We start from the raw sequence: 21,435 nt of genomic DNA on the forward strand, positions 1-21,435 counted from the left end.
CTGACGTGTCCTGGGTACAGGCAGAGTCGGATTCTGAAATGGGGGCAGCGTTTCCAGGAAGACGAGGCTCTGAGTGTTGAAGTCAGAACAGCACGTGGAAGCGGTCGGAGCGGCTATGTGGAGAGTCACCGGCACCTGCTTGTCTGGTTTGGCGTGTTGTACCTGCTTTCCCAGGACTCACGTGAAATCTCCCATAATCTGCCCATATGTTGTTCATGCATTGGAAAGATGAATCTGATGGGAAGATGTGACTCATTGCTGAGTGTTGCCTTAAGTGAGGCTCCACAGAGACCTGGCACTTTCCAAGCAGGCCGGCCTCATCTGCTGATACAGCTACGTTGGAGTCATCAGATCCTTCTTAGTTGCAGTGATAAGAATGCAACTCTGACTTAAAAACCAAGTAAAATGAAACTTATTGGATCTTAGAACTGAAAAGTCCAGGGGATGGTCTTCAGGTACAGCTTGATTCTAAGAGCTCAAATGATCTAATCAGACTTTGGATTCTCTCTCTTTCCATCTCTTATGTCTATCTTTCTCTGGACTGATTCCATTTTCTCCTTATTATGATAAGATGGTTTTCAGGAGCTTTAGGCTTGCGTCCTGTTTTTCCATCCACCCTAGTAGAAAGATGACTTCTTCTTCTCTTTTTTTTTTTTTTTTGGTGAGGAGGATTCACCCTGTGCTAACATCTCTGTGAATCTTCCTCCATTTTGTATGTGGGACGCCTCCACAACATGGCTTGATGAGTGATGTATAGGTCCAAGCCTGGGATCTGAAACTTTGAACCCCAGGCCACCAAAACAGAGCATGCAAACTTAACCACTACGCCACCAGGCTGGCCCCTAGAAAGATGACTTCTTTTAACAAACAATTACAATGAATTTCAAGACTGAGTCTCGTTGGCTATGATTGGCCTTCCTTGGGTCACGTAGACACCCCTGAAACTCTTGCTGGGGCTAGAGTGGCTGCCCAGCACTGATTGGGCAGGGTGAGTTCACATACCTACCTACCCTTAGAGCCAGAGGGGTGCTTAATTCAACCCAAATCTCACAGACTGAGAAGTAGAAAAGGAGCTGTTTCCTGGGATAACATGAGTACCATTGATAGAAAATGAAGAGTGCGTGGATGCTAGGCAAGCAAGAGCAAGAGATATCCACTACAACCAAGAAAAACCAACAAGATGCTCACAGACCTGGGAGCTCAGGCCTATTTTAAGGACCTAGTACAAAACCAGCATCTGAGGTTACCATGACCCCAAATACCCAATCTTGATAACCAGCCCCCTTCCTGAGCCAGACCTACAGCTTCCTTTCAAAGCTGCTGACTCCAGCTGACGGATGAGGGTCCCAGGGTTTCCAAGGCACTGGATTTCCATTGACTGCTGTAACCTTGAGCTACAGACTTTATTGGCAGTATTTAACACAAATCTGTTTTCCATCCTTGTCAGATCCCGCTTCAGTATGCGCCACAGGAGGAGAAGTCAAACGCTAAATTGATTTCTTTAATGGGGAGTGCTTTGCAGCTGATAGCAACCCTTCTGGAGATGCATTAGTCAAGTTACAATGGAATCTTTTCTCGCTGGCTTTTATGGACTCTCCTCTTTGCCAGGAGTATAGGACTGTGATATCATCATTTGCCTGTTTTTTCTTTTAACTGGAGACTAAGAAGGTCAGGGCTCCCACCTCCCGCCTCTAGGTCAGAAGCTGAGTCTTTCTAGGGAAGATTTAACTGTAGGAGTTAGTATCTTGAGATTGCCAAGAATGATTAGTGTCAAGGTGTTTCTTAGCAACTTGAGCGCAATAAGGGGCTGGAATCGTGTGAATGAACACTTACTTGGGAATCTGGGAGTTGGCCTTCCTGCCTGTTTGTGGGATTTTATGGACTGTTTATACTGTAGTTTGAGATAATTTGGTGATTTTTCTAGAATATAGTGAGCTCTTGCTTACTTCTGTTCGGTAAGGATTCGTTCCATTTCTGTGTATAATAACAATAATAATGGTGATTGGGGGCATACCCTTGTTCTGTGCTGGGCTCTCTCCATTGTCTCACTCAGTCTTCACAACAGTTCCATGAAGTGGGTCCTGTTCTGCCTGCTATGCTGATGAGAGCCTGGAGGCAACAAAGTTACACAGCTTGCCCCAGGTCGTACAACTCATGTAATTAGGAATTCTCAGGGCCTGTATTTATACCTTTGTTTGAACTCCAAAGATTGTTCTTTTAGCCACCCCTGTATATTTCCATCCATGAGAAGGCATTGTACACTCATCAAAGACGGATTTGGTGCCATCTCCTAGGATAAGGACCCAAATTTAGAGCATCACATTCTGGAGTGTGACACAAAGAGAAATAAAAACTGGAGGGATGTGGCCAATACAGATCTTCTTAGCCACACCCACGATACCAACTCATGAGGAAGGACCATCTTTACTTCCTAGTTGTGTTGATCATAGAAGGTGTATTTTCAAGGTAGAGGCTGTTATCCTGTTAAGATATCAGGTAGATTTTCTGCAGGAGAAAAACCCAATGGTTTTTGCGTCTTGGAATCCATCATGTATCTTGTCTTCAACCTTCCGAGATCTGACCTCTCAGGGGACACCGAGGCAGCTTAACACAACTGCATGACCAAAAATGACTTACTGTCTCTGAGCCTCAGGTTTTCCATCTGTATAATGGAATCGATGATGTTATTAATTACACAGGATAACTTGTGAGGGTTGAATTCAGTATTATACATTAGGGCTTCAAGAGATGTCAGTTGCTACTATTTTGTTTTATGTTGCTGGGCTTCAATTTTTACATCTCTCCAATGAAGAAGCTGGATCAGCTCCATTTCTGAACCATGACTGTCACCTGAAAACGGATGGGGCTGGCTAGGGCAGAATGAGGCAGGAAACTGAGATCTGTGGACAAACTTGAGGGGTCAGAAACAGCTTCAGAAGCGAGAGCAAGTTCGGTCTAGCTGGTGACACTTGGTGTCACGAGGATCTGGCTACAGACAAGAAGTGGTAATTGAAGGTGGCTGTTGGCGTTCAGCACGTCCAACAAGGGATGACGGGCGACATATCAGGCTAGCAGAATATGATGAACCTGTCACTGGGTGTTAGGGACTGAACCAGATACCATTCAGAGACAGAGCTCTATAGACTGGATATAGACAAGGTTGTAGACAGGGGATGATGTTCCAGTTACTATTTCTGTGTAACAAACCACTGCCTAACCTAGTGGCATCAACTGACCATTTTATTAGGCTCATGCATTCTCTGGGTAAGGAATTTGGGAGGGCTTGTCTCTACTCCCTGATGTCTGGGGCCTTGTTTGGAAAGACGTAAAGCCTGGGAGTGACTCAGTGACTTGAAGCAGGAAACATCTGGAGGCATCTGCACTCACTTAGCTAGTGGTGATGCTGGTTACAGCTGGGACCTCGGCTGGGGTGTCAGGCAGAACACTTCCTATATGTGATCTCTCCATCTGGGCTAGTTTGGGCTTCCAAACTAGCATGGCACTAGGTCTTGAGACTGAGTGTCCCATCAGAGCAAGGCAGAGGTACATAGCATTTTTACTATTAAGCCTCAAAGTCACATAGTGTCACATACTCTAGGTTCAAGAGGAGGGAACACATACTTCGCTCCTCAGTGAGAGGGAGGGCGGAGTGACATTGTAAGAAAAGCCTGTGGGATGGAGATTTTGCTGCATCCATCTTTGCGAAATCGAATCTACCACAGGTGTTTATAGTCTAAGTTGTTATTGTGTGAATGTTAATAGCACAGACTGGAGCCAGACTGCCTGGCCTCATGTCCTGACTCCACCACTTACTAGCCGTGTGATGTTGGGCAGGTCGTTTAAACCCTTCGTGCCTCAGCTTCCTCATCTATGAAATGGGACTACTAACAGGACCTATCTTTTTGGATCGTTGTAAAGATTAAATGAACTAAGAACATGGAAAGTACTCAGAACAGAGCCTGGCACATGATAAACTAAAGGCAGGTGTTTCCTATCATTATCATCACTAAGAAGGTTTCTGAGGCAGAGACTCAGGCTTCGGGAACTAGCCAGGAACAATTCAGAGGCCCAAACGAAGGAGCAAGATATAGGTCAGCCTATTAGAAAACAAGGACTGATGCTGATGTAGAATGTGAGACAAGAACTGATTAATTGCTTCTCTTTTGGATCCGAACTGATCCCAGAGGTGGGGCCTCTGTTTTAAAGGCAGACAGGAGCTGGGGGCCAGTGGCCCCTGCAGGGGCGAGGTGGGCTCCAGGCACAGGAAAAACACCAGGCCTGATTCTGTCACATCTATTAACCGTCTGACCCCACCACACTTCCTTTCACCTTTCTCCACATAAGCCCCTCCATGTCTCATCGTGCCTCATCTTACTTGCTGAGTGACAGGCCTGGAACTAAGCCGTGTTACATCATCAGTGAGTGACAGAGGAAGGAGGCCTAAGCCATCATGACAAAGGATTGTCCAGATCTGTTTGGGGAATATTCCAGTTGAAACAGAGGAGGAGAGCAATCACATGGGTGGGCTCCACCACAGGCTTTATGAAGCCCCTTGGTATAAGTCAGAGTTTTTTCGTGGCAGATGACAGAAACCCAGTTCCAACCAGCTTAAGCTAAAAAGGGAATTTATTTGCTGCTTAACCGAAAAGTCCGGGAGGAGACAGTCTCACTTGGGTCTATATGCTCCAATGATGTTGTCAGGAATCCTGTCTTTCAGAACCACTTTCCTTTCTTATTTACTTTTAAATTTTTGGCCCTATTCTCAGGATAAATCCATTCATTCATTAATTCATTCATCAAATAGCTATTATGGGTTTATTATGCACTAGGCATGTTTTAGTGAATAAGACAGCAAGTCCTTGATCTCCTGGAAATTATTTCCCGAGGAGGAAGATAGAATAAACAAGCAGACAGATGAAAATGTATGTATCATATGATACATTTACATACATACAGCTACTAGTGTAATGGAGACAATAAAACTGGGTACGGGAATACAGAGTGACAGTAGAGGGAATAGTCACAGCAAATCTCTCTGAGCTGGTGACGTGGGAAAAGGGACGCCTGTAGTGAAAGGGAGCCTGCTGTGGAGGGAAGAGTATTCCAGCAGAGGGAACAGCCCTGCAAAGACTTTGAGGCAAAGATCGTCTTGCTGTCTTTGAATAACTAGAAGGAGAACAATATGGCTGGGCCTTAGGGACCAAAGAGGAAAGTCATGTGAGAACAAGTGGGAGAGGCAGATGGTACAGGGATTCTGGCCATGGTAAGGAGTTTAGATCTTATTTTAAGTGTAATGAGAAGCCATGGGTGACTTTTAAGTGAGGGATCAATATGATCTTATTTGCCTATTTAAAAGATCACTCTTTCAGTTTTGTGGGGAATGTGTTGGCAAAGGAGGAATCAATTCTTGGTTCAAGGCTGACATCCTTCCGGATTAACAACCCCTCCAGACAAAGTCCCAGGGAGAGATCTCATTGGTCAGCCTTGAGTCACATGCAAATTCATGGACCAGCCACTGTGGCCATAGTGATGGGATATTTTGAATGGCCCAGTTGAGGTCCCATATCCACTTCTAGATGTCGGAATGGGGCTAGCCCCACCCCATCCACTGAGAAGGAAAGAGTGATTCCTTAATTGAGAACTGTGGGTACACTTAACAAATGAGGTGATGGATGTTGGACAGGCAAAAGGGATAGAAGTCCTCTGTGCTCCTCAGTGACATTCCCAAAGTGAGGACATCCATCTCTGCTTGAGCACATTCAGTGATATCCAGGGGCTTCCTTCCTCCTTGCCTCTCCTCTCCGTCACTCACCAGAGCAGCCACTAGAGAATGGCTAGAATGGAAAGGCATTTCTTCCTGGTTTTAAACTAGGGCCATTTCCACTATGTGGTCCTTCTTCTACTTTCTGAAGCCTGTCAGGTGAGCCTAAATACTGTTCCATACAGCCCTTTGGAAGAGAGTAGCAACATCTCCCTCAAGTATTTATTTGTCTACCCTGAATAACCTCGGTGGATTCCTTTCTCTCCCCAGGTCACAGCCCCTTTGTCATTCTAGTTGCTTTCCTTAGAGTCCTTAGGACTTCATCAGATTTTCAAATGCTCTATTCTGTTAATGGGGCGGGGAGGAGTGACTCCTGGTTTAACAGGAGCAATTTCTTATTTTAGGCCTAACCTAGGCTGAACTAAAAAAGTATGGTGTGCAAATGAAGTTGTTCCCAGCTTAGACAAAGAAGTCACTAGTCCATCGATCATTGATGTTGGGGGCAGATAAGGGGAGCAAAAAGCAGCTTGGAAAGCAGAATGGGAACTTACCAGGAGGGGGGATGTTCCTGGGGACCTTTGGGTTTTCTGTAGTTTGTAGCCCTCTTTTTTATTTACAGGAGGAAAGTTGGTAGGAGTATTCCTCCCATACCATCCGTATTTACCTTCAGTATGGAATTCATCATGTTTTATAGTCATGCATTTATTCAGCAAGCATATATTGAGCACCTACTGCATACCAGGTACTGGGCAATAGGGATGTAGAGAGGAGCAAACAAATCTTCTGGACTCAGTCTGTTGTGTGGACAGATCAGAAAATCACTAATGGTAATGAAGTGGGATCAGGGCTATATCAAGAATATATGCTAGTGAGGATCCTTCTAGGAAGTGCCTGACACTGGGGCTGAGGGTGGAGGATGGATGGGTGAGGCGGGGTGTGTGTGTGTGTTCTGGGCAGTGGGAACAGTATACAAAGAAGGGCACCAGGGCTTCAGAGAATAGGGTGATGTGAGTTAAAAAAAAAGATGGGGTGGGGGGGAGGATAAATGGGATACAGCCGGATATTAAGCTTGATCACTAGACAAGGTAGGTCTGGGCATGGCATATGGGGGCGTTGGGAGTGATTGAGAGTGTCAGTCATGGGCAGTGACAAGATCAGAGTTGTGTTTTACAAAGGTCACTTTGATAAATTTGTAGGGGGTGGACAGAGACCGAGGTGGTCAGAGGCGATGACAGGAGCTTGATGAGTGGGCAGTAGACCAGGGCAGCATGAAAACCAGAGCAGAGATAGCGGCTGTCTTAGTCAGTTCAGGCTGCTATGACAGAATGCCATAGACTGGGGGCTTAAACAATAGAAATTTATTTCTCATCGTTCTGGAGGCTGAGAAGTCCAAGATCCACATCCCAGCGAATTTGTTGTCTGGTGAGAACTCTCTGCCTGGTTTGCAGATGGTTCTTTCTTGCTGTGTCTGCACATGGCAGAGAGAGAGAGATCATCTCTCTCGTGTCCCTTGTAAGGGCACTAATCCCATTCATGAGGGCCCTACCCTCAGGACCTCATCACCAACGAGAGGCCCCCCCCACCTCCAAATACCATCACATTGAGGGTTAACTTCACTATATGAATCTGGGGAGGACGCAAGGATTATTCAGTCCATAGCAGTGGCCAAAGGGACAGAGGGACAAGGAGGGAAGGAGATGGAGTTGGGGTAATATCGGCAGCCCTGGTGAATACCTTGTTCGAGGAACCGAGAGGTGGCAGGCCAGGCTCTGCACCCACATCCTTCTGGACCCCGCCTCTGACCAACAGAATCTCAGTCTCTTCTCAGAGATTCTCCTGGGAGTGAAACCAGTGTGAATAGAGAATCCTTATGGGAATTACAGGCAGATTGCCATCATTCTGCTTCTGTCTCCTCACCTTTAAAATGGGGAGAGTAGCGGTAACCCAGCTTTTGGATGTGAGGATTAAATGAGATAGTTGGTGCAAAGCAGTGAGCACAGGATCTGGCACAAAGGGAGGCCTTCAATAAATTATTCTTATTATAGTAGTTTTGATTTTCCTCTAGTCGGAATAGAATTTAGTTGAAGTTAGTGACTGTGTCACGGCTGTGTCTCAGGCTGGTGTCTGCCGCCCTGAGCTAAGCCGTAAAAACCCCTAGAATACCTTTTCAAAAGCCTGTCAACCTCTTGAGGCTCCTACACTTCTTTATTTTATTTTATTTTATTTTATTTTATTTTATTTTATTTTATTTTATTTTATTGTAGTAACAGTGGATTCTAACGTCATATAGCTTTCAGATGTACGTTGTAATATATTTCGAATTCTGTGTAGATTACATCGTGTTCACCACCCAAAAACTAATTATAGTCCGTCACCTCGCATGTGATCCTCATCACCCCTTTTGCTCTCTCCCCTCCCCCCTCCCCCTATGGTAACCACCAATCCAATCTCCGTGGCTCTGTGTGTGTTTGTGATTGTTTTTATCGTCTGCTCATGAGTGAGATCACACGGTGTTTGACTTTCTCCCTCTGATTTATTTCACTTCACATGATACCCTCAGGGGCCATCCAGGTTGTCACAAATGGCCGGGTCTCATCATTTCTTATGGCCGAGTAGTATTCCATTGTGTATACATACCACATCTTCTTTATCCATTCCTCCCTTGACGGGCACCTAGGTTGCTTCCAAGTTTTGGCTGTTGTGAATAATGCTGCAGTGAACCTAGGGGTGCACGTGTCTTTCTGCATTTGTGTCTTCGACTTCTTTGGATGAATAGCCAGCAGTGGGATAGCGGGATCATAACGGTAGATCTATTCTTAGTTTTCTGAGGATACTCCCTACTGCTTTCCATAGTGGCTGCACCAGTCTGCGCTCCCACCAGCAGTGGAGGAGAGTTCCCATCTCTCCACATCCTCTCTCCGACACTTGTCTCTTGTCTTGTTACTTAGAGCCGTTCTGCCCAGAGTAAGGTGACATCTCATTGTAGTTTTTCTTTGCATTTCTCTGATAGCTAGTGATGTTGAGCACCTCTCCATATGCCTGTTGGCCATCCGGATATCTTCTTTGGAGAAGTCACTGCTCAGATCTTTTGCCCGTTTTTTTAATTGGGTTGTTGATTTTTATTGTTGTTGAGGTGTATGAGTTCTTTCTGTATTTTGGGTATTAACCCCTTATCCGATATACGGTTTGCAAGGATCTTCTCCCAGGTGTCAGGTTGCGTTTTGGTTTTGTGGATGGTTTCCTTTGCCGTGCAGAAGATTTTTTGACTTTGATGTAGTCCCATTTGTTCATTTTGTATTTTGCTTCCACTGCCCAGTCAGACGTGGTACTTGAACATAGGCTGCTAAGACTGATGTCAGAGGGCTGACTGCCTATGTTTTCTTGTAGACGTTGCATGGTTTCGAGTCTGACTTTCAAGTAAAACCCGAGGGAGGAGGCTGCAGTTCCCCGAGAGCGAGCTTGGCAGGGACCCCGCGTCCCTGTCAGCGCACCTTCCCGCTCCACAAAGGTCCAAAGCGTGTGGGCGGGGCCCGAGGAGTTCTCCCAGGAGGGTGTCCCTGTCCCTGTCCGCAGTCCACCGCTGGAGTGGGCGGGGCAGCGGGGGGGGGGGGAGCATCTGGGCGGCTGCTGGGCCACCCTCGTGGGAGGCGTGGGAGGCGTCGGCGAGCCGCGCCTGCCTGCCCAGAGCCGAGCCCGGCGGAGTCCGGCCACGCTCTGCTGCTCTCTCCCGGGATGGGCTCGTCCGTTCCGCCGGCGTCCGTGGACGCCGCTCCGTGTCCCCGCTGGGCACAGCAGCCCGGGCCCTCCACAGCCATGGCCGCTGGCCTGAGGTGGCCCTCCTTCAGCTCCCGCTCTTCCTGCTCGCCGGACACGGACGACCAGGGCGCCTGTGAAGATGATGCCATCTGGGAGAGGTACCTGGGGGCGTGGGCCTGGGGGCTGGTGGGAGGCGAGTCTGTCCCTGAGGAATAGGCTTGTGCGCCGAGAGGTGCCCGTCAGGTCGCGGGACAACTGTGCGGCGCGTGGAGCGAGGGGGTCTCTTCGTGCACTTCACGCGTTCGTGGAACGGGCGGTGTGTGCCAGGCACCTGCCCAGGGGCCACCCTGGGGATGCGGTGCCCGGGAGTCGGGCGCTGAAGCGGCCCCCGTGGTCTTGGCTCCTTGGAAGGACAGACGCGAAGTCGATAACGACACTGGTCTCCATGCGTTCTGAGGCGTGCAGGTCTCCCTGTTTTAGAGGCTACGTTCCGTTGGGGTTTTCCTGAAGCCTGTTGTGCCCCCGAAGCTCAGGCCGGTTCAGGGGAAGTGGCCTGTCGAGGGCCACGTGATATTTGTGTGCAGAGCCAGTGCTTTCCAAAGCCCTTGACTGTGCGGAAGTCCACCTGTTAGGGCTGCAGTGGGGGCTGTCCGGGGAGCGTTGTGAGCACAGGTATGTGTCCCACACTTGAAAGTATGGCAAAGAAAGCGTGAGGCTCGAGGGTGCTGCGTCCGTTCCCTCCTTCCACATAGTCTGGAGAAGTGACTTTGGGACAAGTCCTTCCTTTCCTCTGGTTGGTGCGTGTTCAGTGGTCTGGACACTTGAGGAGCAAGACTGACAGGGTGTTTGACGTACTGGGCCTCACGGCCTAGTTGGAAAGGACAGATAGGCAGCAACTAATTACCTAGGAGATATGTGAAAGCAATTTTGTGTTGAGTGCTGAGAAATACGGCATTTACTGATAGACTTTGTGACTTAGGCAGTGATGTTTAAGCTGAGAGCAGATGCCTACAAGAAAAGGAGGACTTGTGCGGGAGAGTGTTGGGACAGGGCAAGGGAGGAGTATGGCCTGTCAGAGGAGCTGAAAGAATGCCCTGGAGACTGGGGCCGCGTAGGGACTGTAGGCTGGGGAAAACAAAACTTTTCGATTAAGGCTGACGCTTTCTATAGGTTTTTGGAGACTAAGTGTCGTGATTCGGAACGTGGACTCTGGAGCCAGACTCATGTCAAATGGGTCCTAGCCATGCCACCTACGGGCTTTGTGAACTTGGGCAAGTTACTGTACCATTCTGTGTGTCAGTTTCCTGATCTGTAAAACGGGGATGATTATCATACACACTCCATAGGTTAGTGTAAAGGTGAAAGGATATTTCCTATCCGCAAAGTACTTAGAGCACTGTCTGGCCTTTGGTAGGCGTTAGTAGTGGTTGATGAAATAAATGGATAAATGCATGCGTAAGTATTAAAGGCTTGGAGGCTGTCCCTGGTGAAGTGTGTGAACTTGAATGGATGACACCCAACTTTGTTTCCTTTCCAGCTTGCAGTTGCTACTGAGCGCATCTGTAGCACTGTGGAATTAGAAATAATCTCCCTCGACTTGGCTGCTCTTTGTAAAAGAATCTAATGCTGTCAAAATTGTCCCAGGGAAATAAAAGCCTTTTCAGTAGCATTTTAGGGTTAGGCTTATTTAATATGTCTTGTTTATATTGGTTTGTTTAGTATTTGTTGGTAACATGTTTTTGGCAAAGCTGCTCGGTTAAAAAAAGTAGATTAGCTGTAAAATAGTTGAGACGCAGAGAAAAGTAGAGAGTCGTGTAAGCAGAGCACGCCTTTCCTTGACTCTCTGTCGAGAGCTTGTGTGATTGAAGCTGCTCTCTGCCTCATACACGGTGCCCTCTGCGTGTGCAGTCATCCAAACAGTGCAGGGTCTGGAACCGTGGAGAATCTAAGGCAGTACAGTCACGCTTTGCTTAACAGTGGGCATCAGTTCTGAGGAGTATGTCATGGTCAGGCAATCTCGTGATCGTGCAAACACCACGGAGTTCCTAAAGCTAGATGGCAGAGCCTCCTACACACTTAGGCTCTACGGGACTAATCTTATGGGACCCCCGTTGTGGACTGAAACGTCCCGGTGTAGGGCATGGCTGTACTTCCCAACTCCCAGGGCACGGAAGTGTAGTCTGTGGGGCTTTTGAAAAGAACGGAGACGCTCAAGGCCTGCTCTGGACCCACTGACTTAGAATCTACTGGGATAGTTCCCGGCTTTAAAGACCAGACATATTCCTCATCTGGAGACATCTCATCAGCGGTTTTTCACACTGGGTTTTCCCTCATCTGAAGAAACACGCAAAGAGACTGTGAGGATCCATAATTAGCGTTTTAATACATTTGGCAGGACTCAGTGTTTTCCACTTTCTGTGATACTGGGATCTGCATCTTCACTGTAATGTGTTAAACCTTTAAATCTTGTCAAAAAGTCACGTCGTTAAATAGAGAATCCTTATGGGAATTCCAGGCAGATTGCCATCTTTCTGCTTCCGCCTCCTCACCTTTAAAATGGGGAGATTAGTGGTAACCTAGCTTTTGGATGTGAGGATTAAATGAGACAGTTGGTGCAAAGCAGTGAGCACAGTATCTGGCACAGAGTGAGGCCTTCAATAAATTATTCTTATTATAGTAGTTTTGATTTTCCTCCGGTTGGAATATAATTTAGTTGAAGTTAGTGACTGTGTCATGGCTGTGTCTCAGGCTGGCGTCTGCCGCCCTGAGCTAAGCCATAAAAACCCCTAGAATAACGTTCCAAAAGCCTGTCAGCCTCTTGAGGCTCCTACACTTCTTTATTTTATTTTATTTTATTTTATTTTATTTTATTTTATTGCAGTAACAGTGGATTCTAACATTATATAGCTTTCAGATGTACGTTGTAATATATTTCGAATTCTGTGTAGATTACATCGTGTTCACCACCCAAAAACTAATTATCGTCCGTCACCTCGCATGTGAGCCTCATCACCCCTTTTGCTCTCTCCCCTCCCCCCTCCCCCTATGGTAACCACCAATCCAATCTCTGTTGCTCTGTGTGTGTTTGTCATTGTTTTTATCTTCTGCTCATGAGTGAGATCACACGGTGTTTGACTTTTCTCCCTCTGATTTGTTTCACTTCACATAATACCCTCAGGGTCCATCCAGATTGTCACAAATGGCCGGATCTCATCATTTCTTATGGCCAAGTAGTATTCTATTGTATATATAGACCACATCTTCTTTATCCATTCGTCCGTTGATGGGCACCTAGGTTGCTTCCAAGTTTTGGCTGCTGTGAATAATGCTGCAGTGAACCTAGGGGTGCACGTGTCTTTCTGCATTTGTGTTTTCAAGTTCTTTGGATGAATAGCCAGCAGTGGGATAGCTGGATCACACGGTAGATCTAATCTTAGTTTTCTGAGGATACTCCCTACTGCTTTCCATAGTGGCTCCACCAGTCTGCACTCCCACCAGCAGTGCAGGAGAGTTCCCTTCTCTCGACATCCTCTCTGACACTTGTCTCCTGTGTTGTTAATTAGAGACATTCTGACCAGAGTAAGGTGACATCTCATTGTAGTTTTGATTTGCATTTCTCTGATAGCTAATGATGTTGAGCACCTCTCCATATGCCTCTTGGCCATCCGGATATCTTCTTTGGAGAAGTCACTGCTCAGATCTTTTGCCCGTTTTTTTAATTGGGTTGTTGATTTGTTTTGTTGTTGAGGTGCATGAGTTCTTTCTGTATTTTGGGTATTAACCCCTTATCCGATATACGGTTTGCAAGGATCTTCTCCCAGTTGTCAGGTTGCGTTTTGGTTTTGTGGATGATTTCCTTTGCCATGCAGAAGATTTTTTTACTTTGATGTAGTCCCATCTGTTCATTTTATATTTTGTTTCCATTGCCCAGTCAGACGTGGTACTTTAACATAGGCTGCTAAGACTGATGTCAAAGGGCATACTGCCTATGTTTTCTTCTCGAAGTTTCATGGTTTCGGGTCCGACGTTCAAGTTGTTGCGGTTGGTTGGTTGGTTGGTTGGTTGGTGGTTTTGCTTGCGTGTGCGTGTGATCTAAGGTTCTTCAAGTCTACGTCTGTGCGTTCCCTTCTACCCGATGGGAAATGAAATACACAACCATACTTCTTTTATTTGTTTAGAAAATATTTTACCGTAAGTCCAGTAGAAAATGCGTTGTGAACATCTTCAGTATGCACAATTGTGAAACAAACACAAGTGAGCAGATCCCAACTGGAGAAATCACTGGGGTGTCTCTGTACTCCTTCCCCATTCCCGTTCTTCGGTCAGCCAGTGTCCTACCCGCCCCACTTCCTCAAGGTGGCAGATCCTGATTGCTGTTTTTTCTCCCTCATTCCTTTCCTTTTCTGTGTAGTATTTTTCCTCCGTGGATTTATGTTTCTCTAAGCGATATTATTGTTGCTTGGTTTGAACTTTACCCGAATGTCTATTTCTTTCTTTCACCGAATATGCTGTTCCTGAAATTCAGCTGCTGATGCTTGTAACCGGTAGCTCTAGTCCATTTTCACCGCTCCCTAGTTTTCCGCACATTTCCTGCTTCACAACAAAGGCGAGCAGGTGTGCAAAGCCCACAGCACAGTTCCCGCCGTGAGTCAGCGCTCAGTCAACATTTGTTGAATGGAACTGAGCCCGGACTGACTGTTAACAGCGACGCTTGGTTCCCCAGGCTGCATTCTCTGTCCTTCGCGCCATGGCCAAGGATCCTGTTTAATTCATTTTGAGTTGATTTTTCTGCATGGTGTAAGTTAATGGTCTGCTTTCATTCTTTTGCATGTGGCTCTCTGGTTTTCCCAACACCAGTTATTGAAGAGACTCTGCTTGCTCTATTGTATGCTCTTGGCTCCTTTGTCGAATATTAGCTGTCCATACACGTGTGGGTTTATTTCTGGGCTCTCAGTTCCGTTCCATTGATCTGTGTGTCTGTTTTTGTGCCAGTACCATGCTGTTTTGGTTACTAGAGCTTCTTAATATATGCTGAAATCAGGGAGTGTGATACCTCCAGCTTTGTTCTTCTTTCTCAGGAATCCTTTGGCTATTCAGGGTCTTTTGTTGTTCCATATAAATTTTAGGATTCTTTGTTCTATTTCTGTAAAAAATGCTGGAACTTTGATAGGGATTGCGTTGAATCTGTAGATTGTTTTAGGAACTATGGACATTTTCACTATGTTAATTCTTCCAATCCAAGAGCACAGAATATCTTTCCATTTCTTTGGGTCTTCTTTGATTTCTTCCAACAATGTTTTACAGTTTTCGGTGTACAGATCTTTCACCTCTTTGGTTAAGTTTATTCCTAAGTATTTTATTATTTTTGTTGCAATTGTAAATGGGATTGTATTCTTAATTTCTCTTTCTGCTACTTCGTGTTAGCGTATAGAAACACAACCGATTTTTGCCTGTAGGGGATCAAGACACTCAGCCAATGCAGGCTGACAAGTAGCCTGAGGGCTTGCTGTTGGGTGGGGCAGGTCCCTAGGGCCGCCTGCCTGCCCTGGCTGAACTGGATTAGATCTGTGCTCTAGTGGGTATGGCAGCCCCCTGGGCTAACAGGCCAGGGGAAGAACCTCAGTGGTGTCTGCTGGGGTCTGAGTTAGCACGCCTGGACCATGTCAGAACAATAGCCCCCACCAATGTCTCAGTCTCGGGAGAGGTCTCTCCTTTCACCGAGATGCCCCCAGAGCCCACCAGGTGAGTCTCTTTTCACCCAAGGACTGTCAGCCTTCTCTCTGGTGATTTTAGTTTGCTGAGACAGGTGAGTTTGTGCATGGGCCCTTTAAGACCCGACTCTTTTCAGTTTTCATCTGACAGCTTTTCTGGGGGTATTCCCTGCTGTAGTTAATAGCCAGCGAAGCCAGATACTAAGACCCTCGTCTCAGTTGTGCTGAGTCTAAAGGATGCTTTTAGTAGTATTGGCCCCTGCTTTGGACCTCACCCCTCCAGGGAGGGCTGCATACCCTAGGGTGGCTCCCTCCTGGCCAGCTGAGAAACTCCACTGCTCCCAAAGGTGACTTTTTTCTCTCCAGCTGGAATTTCTGGCCCTTCTGCCTTTGTCAGGACTGTCCCATGTTGTGGGGGTTCTTTTTATCCAGTTTTCAGTTTTCTATACAGGGTAATTTTTCCAAAAATAATTGTAACCTGGTTGCGTTCATGGGAGGAGATGAGTTCAGAGTTTGCTTACACCGCCATCTTGACAAGATCCGCCACTTCTACACTTCTGTTACTTCTGTTTTCATTTTCTCCCTCCTTTGGTACAGAGCCCATCTGGGGACCCTGTTGAGGTCATCTGTCTCATGGGGGTTGTGAGGATTAAATGTGGAGTGCTTCCAACAGTCCTTGGCACACAGTAGGTGTTCAAGTTTGGTAGTTATTGTCATGACCACCACCCCATCATCCTCAAACCATCACCATCACCATCACCGTCATCATGACCTCGTGCTGTCACTCCTACAGTCTGATAGTTAGGACTCTTCAGATTGGATACACTAGATTTATGCCTAATAATTCCACTTGTTTCAGCAGATATCTGTTGAGTGCTTACCATGATAGCTAAATTCTCCCCACTCCCCATTCTCTCGTCTCCTTATCTTCCCATCATGCTGCGACCCTAAGTCAGCTCTCCACTCTTTTAATTTTTTTAACAATGACCCCCCAAAGCCTCACAGTGTCCTTGAAATTACCACTCCATAATTGCCAGCCTCCTCTATTTCCTCAGCCTCTTCTTAGCCCTTCCCTCCCTCTCTTTGCCTTGGCCCTGGCCCTGCCTATGGAATATCCTTTTCTTGAAGCCCCGTCAAGTGGTGCCTGCAGATCTCAGGATTAGGAGGTACGAGATTTATGTCCTCTCTGCTCTTTGTCCTCCCACACCATTTCTTTGAGATCTATAGTCCCCAGCTGGAGCACCCTCTCCTCCTCATTACTCTTTTCTGCCTAATTAGTCCCCTGTTTCATTGAAGACTTGATCGCCTGGCCCACAGCTTTCCTCTCTGCCTCAATTCTTGCTGTCATCCTAGTTGACTTCAGTGTGCATGCGGAGGACTGAGCCTGCACACGGGGTACTCATTTTCTTCAATACCTCATCTGTACTGCTGACCTCTTCTCATCCACCTGTCCCCATTCCCACCATAATACCCTGGATTTGCATCCTGATGCTGCACCACCTGACAAATGAGCAGTGCAGCACCCTCCAGCCCTGATCTCTTCTTTCCAGCTTGCTTGGTCACTTAATTCAGCTAGGCCCTCAGCATATTTTTCCTCAGGCCCTCCATGGTGTACTCTATCCTTTAGATGCTTCCTCTATGCTGTTACCTCTCAGCTGAGCTTGGACTTCATAGTCCATCCATGATTAATTCTCTTGGCAATGCCTTCCTCTCCCTTGCCCTTTAGTCCCAGTAAACCCAAAACCAAACTACCCATTTTTGTCTTGAGTACCGGAGATAGGACTCAGAGCGGGGCAGCTGGGTACTACTTTGAGTTCATGTCACCCCACCTCCCCTGTGCCCTCACAGAGCCTGACCATTCTAGTAGGATTCTCTTGTCAAGTCACTCTCCCATGCTCCAGAATATATAATTCAGACGTTTTCCACAAACTTCTGATTTACTCCCCCCAACCCTTCATTCTCAAGATAATATGGGTGATGTTTTGAGTATGCTTAACATAGAAAATAGAAGCCTTCAGATTGGAACTCCATTCACTTCCTCCAAGAAACTTAACCAACCTATCCTACTGCAATGTCCTCCAGCAAAGACCACCAGAAACACATCAGTAGGTAAACCAGTTGGGTTTAATTGCTCTTTGTAATGAGGGAGGCCTCACATCATAGGGAACTCTGGGGCCTATCAGGATGAGGGCGTTAGAAAGAACTTACAGGATTTGGCCTTTGGTTGGATAGTTTGGGGAGGGTTCAAGGAAGCAGGGATTTGCTCTGGACTGGGTGCTGAGAGGAGGCAGGGACAATCCTGTGATCGTGTAGCTCAATCAATCCTTTCTAGAAGGAGTTGTGACTAGAGTGAGACAAACGCCGTAATTCATAAAGAACCCACAGTTGCTCACTTCAGGCAGGAGAGAGGGATGTTTGGTATTTTCTGGATGGCACGACGGCCTTGTGTTTGTCTGTTTAGGCAAAATGATGAAGTGGTCTTGTTTTGTCTCACATCATTGCTGTTGCAGCATGACCTTGTGCTGGTGTCTGTGAGAAGTTTATGTCCAACAGGTGAACAGCATGGCTTGTGTGAGCACAAGGCCAGCTTCTAACAACAGGAAAGCCTGGCTCGTGGTACCGGAGCAGCTCCTGGATGTCAGCACTTCTTTTCTTCTTTTCACAGAGGAGGAAGTGAGTTTTAGAAAGATAAATAGGTGTTTGCCAGGCAGGAGAAAACAGCATGAGCTAAACAGGATGCAGATTGAAGCAGAATAGTGTGTCAGGAGACATTGACATCGGGTGGGGGAATGGGTGGCAAGAGAGAATTCCATTGAGGTTGTGGGAGAATGAGATGTAGAAGGTGTCAAGTCTAATGGAAGGTCGTGAGGGGTTTTAAGTGGAAGAACTGACATGATCTGGGGTGTGTTGTAGAAAACTCCCAGCAGCTGTGGGGGAGATGGGTGGTGACAAAGGGAGGTCTGTGCTCTTTTCCGTCCCCACCGCTGCAGCCCTTGCTCAGGTCTGTTCTCTCACCTGGTCTATTGCACCACGTCCTTGGTGTTGGACCTGCTTCTGGTCTAACCCCCTCCCCCACCCCAGTGATCATGCTGTGGCCAGGGTGATTTAGCAGAATCACAAATCTTATCCTGTCACTTTGTCAGTTACAACCTTTGATGCCCCATCAGCCATGAGGTAAAAACCTACAGGACATTGCATGACACACCTCACCTTTCATCATCTGATCACGCCACCTGGATACCCACTGCCAGTTGGGAAGATCCGTTAGGATGTCTCAGAATGATCTCAAATTCATGATTTCCAAAACTGTGCTCTCGCATCATCTTCGCGTGTTCTCCTCCTTGTTACCCCACCCCAAAACCCAGTGAATGGGGCCATTGTTCATTCAGTTCCCAAGTACCAAATGTAGGAGTCAGCTTGGAACTGCCCTTTGGTGTACCACCTTATGTGATCAATCACCCAGACCTGTTGATTTTATTTGTTCGATATTTCTGGAATCTACCTCCTTTTCTCCACCTGTGCTTCCGCCATCTCAGTCCAAGCTCAGGTCACCTGTGGGCTGAGCTATGGCACTAGTCTGGTGACTGAGGACCCCAGTCACTGTTCCCTCCTCCAAACCCATATCTCATAGTGAATGCAGAGGTTTGTAAAGGGCATATTTTATCCTGTCACTCCCTAGTTTACTAGCTTCTTGTGGCTGTTGTAAAAAGACCAAAGTTCCTTATGTGGTCTCCACCGCCCTGCCTGCTCTGTCCTGCTTCTCCAGCCTCCCTTCACACCACTCCCCCCTTCCCTAAGGGATCCTTTCTGTTCTTCAAATGTGCCCTGTTCCTGCCTCCCTTGGCGCCTGTCAGCACACTGTTCCCTCTGCCCGCAATGCTTTCTCCCACCCTCCCTGCCGCAGTGCTTCCACGTCATCTCTCAGATGGAGGCAGCCACTCAACACTCTTTACTGAGTGCCTACTCAGTTTCTGGAGACAGTGTTCTAGCATGGATACAGAAGTGAACAAAACAGACAAAACTGGAGCTCTTAGGCAGCATTTATTCCAGGAGGGAGACAGCCAGAAAGACAATAAGGAAAATATCTGGCATGTCAGGTGGTGATAGATGCAGTAGGAGTGTTGGAAGGAGTTGTGACTGGAGATGGGATGGCCAGCGAAGGCTCCAATGAAGTTAATGCTGGGGAAAGACTTGTGGAGGGCGAGGGAGTGAGTCCTGTGGATATAGGGGTTAACGGTGTCCAGACAGAGAGAACAGAGAGCAGAAAGGCCCTGAGGCAGGAGCTGGCCTCCCCTGTTCCAGGAGCCACAGGGCCAGCCTGAGTGAGATGGAGAAGAGTAGCAGATGGAATCTGGGTGGCCGTGGGTACAGATGCTGTAGGCTCTTGTAAGGCCCTAACTTTTCCTCTGAGGTAGGCACCATTGGAGGATTTTGAACTGGAGAAGGAGGTGACGTGACTTGACTTTTCACAGGATCACGTCAGCTTCTCTGTGGAGAATAGACGGTAGGAGACAAGGCTAGAAAAGGGAGATGAGTGAGTGGTACTGGAATATTCCAAGTCAGAGATGCTGTGGCTTGGATCAGGATGGTAGCAGAGCAAGTTCTGAGAGTCTGTCAGATTCTGGGTCCATTTTGAAGAGGAAATGAGCTGATATTATGTGCTGACAGACTGGATGTGGGGGAGACAGAGGAATCAAAGATGACTCCAGGGTTTTTTGGTTTCTCTCAGATATGGATCCCTCAAGGAGGCCTTTCTGACACCTGCAGTCAAGATCGTGCCCCTGTTATATGTCCTCATGACACTCTCTGCATTGCCTTGGTGGTCATCAGCGCAGTTGTAATTCAGACATACTGTTTCATGCTTTTCTGTCTAAAAGTTCTTGGTCAGCCGTAAGAATCTCCGCGGCCTCTCGAGGAACCCGAGGCTGCAGTTCCCCGAGAGCATAGCGGTGACCCCGCGTCCCTGTCAGCGCACCTTCCCGCTCCGCGAAGGTCAGAAACGTGTGGGCGGGGCCCCAGGAGTTCTCCCAGGAGGGTGTCCCTGTCCCTGTCCGCAGTCCACCGCTGGAGGGGGCGGGGCAACGGCCTGGGAGCGTCTGGGCCGCGGCGCCAAGTAGCACGCCTCTGCTGGGCCGCCATCTTGGGAGGCGTCCATGAGCCGCGCCTGCCTAGCCGAGCCTGGCGGAGTCCGGCCGCGCTCTGCTGCTCTCTCCGGGGCCGGGCTCGTCCGTTCCCCCGGTGTCCGTGGACGCCGCTCCGTGTCCCCGCTGGGCACAGCAGCCCGGGTGCTCCACAGCCATGGCCGCTGGCCTGAGGTGGCCCTCCTTCAGCTCCCGCTCTTCCTGCTCGCCGGACACGGACGACCTGGGCGCCTGCGAAGATGATTCCATCTGGGAGAGGTACCTGGGGGCGTGGGCCTGGGGGCTGGTGGGAGGCGAGCGTGTTTCTGAGGAACAGGCTTGTGCGCCGAGAGGTGCCCGTCAGGTCGCGGGACAGCTGTGCGGCGCGGGGCGCCAGGGGGTCTCTTCGTGCGCGTCACGCGTTCATGGTACGGGCGGTGTGTGCCGGGCACGGGGCCAGCCTGGGGGTGCGGTGCCCGGGAGTCGGGCGCTGAAGCGGCCCCCGTGGTCTTGGCTCCTTGGAACCAAGTCTTGCTGGAAGGACAGACGTGAAGAAGATAGTGACGTTGGTCTCGATGGGTTCTGAGGAGTGCAGCTCTCCCTCTTGTACGGGATTGTTAAGGCACCTTCTAGTTTTAGTTTATTAGTTGTTGTCTTTTAAAAGAGATTGATCGGATCTCACGGTGTTTCTGTGCTGTGTCCGTTTCTGCCTTAATATGTGGCTTTCTAATTCTAGATGTTTGTTTTTCTTTTTTTAACATCTTCCGATGCGTGTTTGAAATAATTAAATGTGGAGTGTTGTGCTGTATTTTTTCTCCTTCTTGTTTTTGGAGGAGCAGAGGAGAAATTTTGAACGACTGAAATGTTATGATTCAGTTTTTCTTCTTCTTACAGTAACTTTGTATGGAATTTTTTTTTTCCTGTTCCTGGATGTTGTATGGACAGGGTTCCTAGTGTGAGAGAGCCCACTTCTGTCAGGATGGTGAAGCGCAGTTTCTTTCAACATAACGCAATTGGGAATTAAGGGGTATATTTTGTTTCTCTTTCCTTTATGCAAAATCCTTCCTATTCCTTTTTTCTTTCCTTC

At 47.7% G+C, this 21,435-nt stretch overlaps 1 pseudogene; it reads left to right on the top strand.

The window, feature by feature from the left end:
- Positions 1-21,435, top strand: part of LOC138917403 (heparan sulfate glucosamine 3-O-sulfotransferase 4-like) — a 144,014-nt pseudogene that overhangs the window by 99,301 nt on the left and 23,278 nt on the right.

Source organism: Equus caballus, chromosome 14 (genome assembly GCF_041296265.1).
Source record: "Equus caballus isolate H_3958 breed thoroughbred chromosome 14, TB-T2T, whole genome shotgun sequence".
Taxonomy (NCBI): Eukaryota; Metazoa; Chordata; class Mammalia; order Perissodactyla; family Equidae; genus Equus; species Equus caballus.